The sequence below is a fragment of the Apteryx rowi genome, unplaced genomic scaffold, assembly GCF_003343035.1.
Source record: "Apteryx rowi isolate R43461 unplaced genomic scaffold, aptRow1 scaffold_190, whole genome shotgun sequence".
Taxonomy (NCBI): Eukaryota; Metazoa; Chordata; class Aves; order Apterygiformes; family Apterygidae; genus Apteryx; species Apteryx rowi.
In genome coordinates, this window is record NW_020448197.1 from 516,264 (window position 1) to 521,004 (window position 4,741).

General features: G+C 61.1%; 1 long non-coding RNA gene across 1 annotated transcript; it reads right to left on the reverse strand.

Moving 5' to 3' along the window:
• Positions 1–336: 336 nt before the first annotated feature.
• LOC112964410 lies at positions 337–2,933 on the reverse strand. Its single transcript, XR_003252954.1, has 2 exons — positions 2,791–2,933; positions 337–877 (listed from the first exon to the last, which is right to left on the reverse strand). It is a non-coding gene; the product is annotated as an uncharacterized LOC112964410 (long non-coding RNA).
• Between the last annotated feature and the right edge of the window lie 1,808 nt (positions 2,934–4,741).

Genomic DNA, 4,741 nt, shown 5'->3' on the forward strand with positions numbered 1-4,741 from the left:
TGACAGGAAACCCCAGCCCGGTTAGGCGGCCTGGGCCCTTCGCGTGCCGCGGGCCCCTTTGAGCACCGACGGGTTTCCGTTTCGCTGGCGTGGGCCGGGACCCGCCCCGCACCGCAGGGACCGAGGCGGCCGCGAGCGCCTCCGCGTGCCCGGTGACACGAGGGGACGTGCCAGCCCCGGCTGCCCTCCCCTCGCCGCCGGTGTGGTGGCACCCCCTTGCTCGCCCTGCAAACGGGGCGCCAGGCGCCCTGGCCTCGTCAGACACCCACGGGGCCCCGCGGGCATTTCTCGTYGCCCGTGTTAAGCTTAGCGTCTCCGGCACAGATGAGGCAGAGCCACAGCTGCTATGCTGTTTTATTTCTCAAAGCCGCGGCAGCACGCYCGCTCCCTGGGCCGGGGCAGCTTCRCCATYGCGTTGCAAAAGCATYGCTGTGGCATCGGTCTGTCCTGCCAGGGCGGCTGCCTTTGGCCAGCGCYGGCACCCTGGGGTGAGGGGAGCTGGAGCGCGGCGCGATGGGCTGGAGGGCCCGCGTGGGGCCGGGAGAGTGAGCACGGAGCAGCTGGCTGGCTGGGGAGAGGGACTTGCAGGCGGGAGCGATGGCRTCATGCTGGCCGGTCCTCGCTGCGAGTGTCCAAGGAGGGCCCAGGGCCACTGTCCTCGGGGGGGGGGGTGTCTCTCTGCGGGGCGGACCGGGAGGCCAGGGCGCTTGGGTGCCGTTGGCCCTGAGGCTCAGCACATTCGGAGGAGGAAAGCCGCAGCCAGGCCCAGCGCGAGGGAGACGAAGGCTGGGCTGCAGCACGGGGTGGCCAGGCTGGTTGAATGGCTGCTGTGGGTGGTCATGGGCTGCTTAGTGACGACGCCCGCCCAGCTGAGGGTCTGGAAGAGCAAACAGGAGAGTCGGGCACTGCTCAAAACTGGGCTGGAGGGCAGCGTGGGGTGGACCCCCCCCCCAGGACCCCTCACCTGGCCTCTACTCAGCCCAGGGGCTTTATGCCACCACAACAGCCCCTCTTTGGGGACAGGGCCCTGGCCCAGCATTGCGTGGGCCCCGAGGAGGGTCTGACCCCGCTGTGACATATCTCCAGCTCCTGCCAAGATGCTTGGGCAGGGAGCATGAACCATGCTAGCCCCAAAACAGCCTCTTGCCCCTGCCCAGCCTTGCTCCGCAGGCGTCCTGAGGAGCAAATTAGGTAGAAACGACTGCCCAAAGGAGCCTAGGGGCATCCCTGTGCCAATGCTCCCCCCTTCCCCGCTGGGAGATGAGGCATCCTCCTCTCCCCTGGCTTTCTCCTTTGTGTCATACAGAAATCACCAGCTGCTTCTGGATTTTCCCAAAGGAGGATGCAAAACAAGCTCTCTCCTCGCGTTGTTCCCTTGTTTCTAGCCAGGTGCCTGTAGAAACTGTGGGGGGCAGAAGGAAAGCAGACATCTCCGCCCCTCCAGACTGCTCTGAGGAAGCACATGGGGATGTGGGGGCTTGCGAACCCCACGACGGAGGATGTGGGATGGAGACACAGGGCTGGTAACCCCCTCGTGTGGGAAAAGAAAGGAAGGAGGAGAGACACCCCCCCCCTTCCCTGAGGAACCGCAGGGCAGTGGCGGTTGGAGCAGCTTTTGGCACTGGCAGGGAAGTGGTTGGGGCCAGGCCAGAGGGACCCAACAGTTGCTGCAAGCAGAAACATTGCAGCCATCGACATGAAACAGCAAGATCGCCTGGATGGTAATTTCAGGGCAGCTTCCTTCCCTCTCTAAAGACCTTTCCTTCCAAATTAAAGCATTTACTTGAATTCTTCGTGCCCTAGCTGTGCATAAACTCTTCTCCAGGTGTTTGGTCCTTCCTGGGGATTAATGAGATTTTGAGGAAGGCAGCAGTAAGTTACACCTGTGAATGGCGCACCACGGCGACAAGCGCTGCCTCATCTGCTGGAAGCGGGATGCCATCTGCCTGCGCACCTGCACTTGTTTGCACTGCTACTTGGCCCGCTCAGTCCCCTGGGGCCGGACCGGGGACGATGATGGGGTCCCTGCACGCTGCTCTGCCCACTCACAGGCACTCTTTCACTGCAAGCACTTTTGGCTGCAGCTGGTGGGTTTGCCCAGACACAGAGTGAGACTCCCGCCATGTAAATGCATCCAGTAGAGCCTGCAACAGGTCACATCACCTGTTGCGTTTGTGACTGACACAAGCCCCAGATGATCTGGGAACAAGCTGTAGAAAAATAGTTGCAGGAGCTGCTCTGAATAGCATCACCCTCCCTGAAAACACAGAYACACACATAACCAACTCCCACAAAACGGTCCTCACCCAAGGAGAGATCTGGCCTCGACCAGCGCGGTGCTGGGAGCGAGTTCAAATCAAGCCACCATCAAGCCTCCCAGCAGGGAAAGAAAAATAACCTTCAGCAGGGAGAGGCAGGAGGAAGCACGCAGCCCCCGCAGGCATCCCCGCACCTTGCACAGGCCAGAGATGCTGCAAGACGGGGTAGCGAGCTGGGAAGCGCGGAGGTTACAGAGATGCATACTGCTGGCAAATAAAAAAAGCTTAAAAAAAAMCAGACAGAACTATTTAAACCTTACAGACCACAGTGCAAAGCTTCTTATGAGACAGCCAAGGTTAAAGTCAAATAGCAAGTAAGATGCTCTGCTTTCTGGCTGTGGGCAGAAATTCTCCCACTTGCCAAACCCTGCAGTCCCCTGACTGCAGGTGCACCCGAGGGACAGATCCAGCTGCCCCCCCCCCCCAGCTTTTGGGGGTCCCCGGGCTTCCCCAAGCCGTGGGTTTCTCTTACCAAGCAGAGGGCAAGCAGAGTGAGCAGGAGGAGCAGGCAGGCACGCTGGATGGGCTGCATCGTCGGGGCTTGGCGTCCTGGGCGCGAAGCGTGCCGCGATGCTTCCTCATCTGCTCGTGGCGATTGCAGTCAAGGCTTTAAGCACAGGAGCTGCAGCTCCGTCTCACCAATCACACCGCAGCCCTTCCTGCCCCACACTGTTGCCTCCGAGCACGCGTGCCGGCCCTCCGCCCTTGCTCTCATCTGTGCCAACGGGCCTCCAGACCCAAACCCAGAGACCACGTCCCGCAGCAGTGCCCGCCGGCTCTCACTCCACCGGGGCGATTTCCCCCGGCTAAGCCGAGGGGCTGGTGCAAAGGGCTGCACAGGGATGCCGGCGGCTGCAGAGCTGTGCTGGAGACCCTTTGGGTGTCTCTTCCCGGAGCTGTCCATCTCCATCGCCGGGCACAAGACCAGCTCCTGCTTCCCAGCCCGTTCCTAGCATGGCCTCCCTTCCTCTCCACATCCCCAAGGTTGCCGTCATTTTGTCTGCAGGTGTTCGGCACGCGGGAGCCCAGAGCGGGAGGTCCTGGGGCAGCGGCACCAAGCAAACGCCGCGAGCCCGGTGCCCTGCCTTTGCCACATCACATAACGCCACCGCTGCCCCTGCAGCATGAATCCCCACAGGTTGCTTCTCGCTGGGGGGGCTCGCGGTGCTGTCCCTCCTGCCCGTGTGGGACTAATAGTGGTTACATGTGGGGAAAAAAGGTCACGGTTCACAGGGAAGGTTTGCAAATCAGCCAACGTTTCAGTGAGGGCCCTGCCTTGCCCTCGTAATGAGCCTCTTTCCCTGCAAGTCGGGACAAAAGACAGACCCAAGTTGCCAGCTCCAATTGGGGTTACGAGACTGCGTGGTCCCATCCCGGCCTTGTTCAACCTCACCTCTAATTAAAACATCTACAAAATATTTACGCGGTGCCTGCTCTAGGTGGAAAAGATTTACCACCTCACAAACTGTCGGCGCTCAGCCGAGCTGCTGCTATCACCCCGAGGGTGGCATATCTAAAACGTGACGGAGAAATATCGCCAGGAGATAGGGCTAATGCCTCCTTGCCAAGCCCCAGGCAGCTGCTTCCTCACAACGGACCTCCAAGCTCCTCCACCTGCTCGACTGCAGCAGCAGGAAACAAAAGGGATCTGACTATAATCTTTTTAAGAGAGTGTGAAATAAGTAAATCTACTGAAACATGCCATACGCAGGCATGAAGTACACCTGCTGTCTTTTTTGTTTGTTTTTGTGAAGTGCTTCGCGTCGCAGAGAGCCCACTGCCAGCAGAGGCAGAGCCGAGACCTGAAGGCTCTTCCGAAAGCGGCAGCCAAGCTTCACCTAATTTAGTTCATTTTTGCAGCTGACGGAAGTGTCAAAACAAAAGTCTCTTGTGCAGGGCTAACGTGCCATAAAAGGTGCTAAAAATGGACGTGCTCGGCTCCTCTCAAGCTAACGAGGCCAGCTGCCCCGGAGCGCGGAGCGGCAGAGCAGCACTCGCTGCACCGCGTCTCGCCCTGGAAAACATTGGAAGTGCCGTTAAATGAAAAGAGGTTGGAAAACACCGCTCCAGGGGTCGATTTGGGGGGCAGAGAGACGAAAAGGCGGCCTTCGGGGCCCGGCCGGCGTGAGGGACCTCGGGCGGCGCCGCCTCCCCCGCCGGCCGCCCAGGCGCCCCCGCCGCTCGCGGGGACCCAACGGCCATTTCCCAACGGTCCCGCTTCCCACCCGCCGCCGGGCGGAGGGAGGGGGGGGGTCCACGGAGGGGTTGGAGCGGTGCATGCTGGGRCATGTAGTCCTCAGGCGGCCGCGGGACACCACGTGACCGGGGCTGAGCCAATCGCCGCGGCTCGCGTCGCCGCGGCAACCGCGTGTAAACAAGACGGCGTCGCCGTGCCTGCGAGTGGGGGTGAGTGCTGCGCGAAG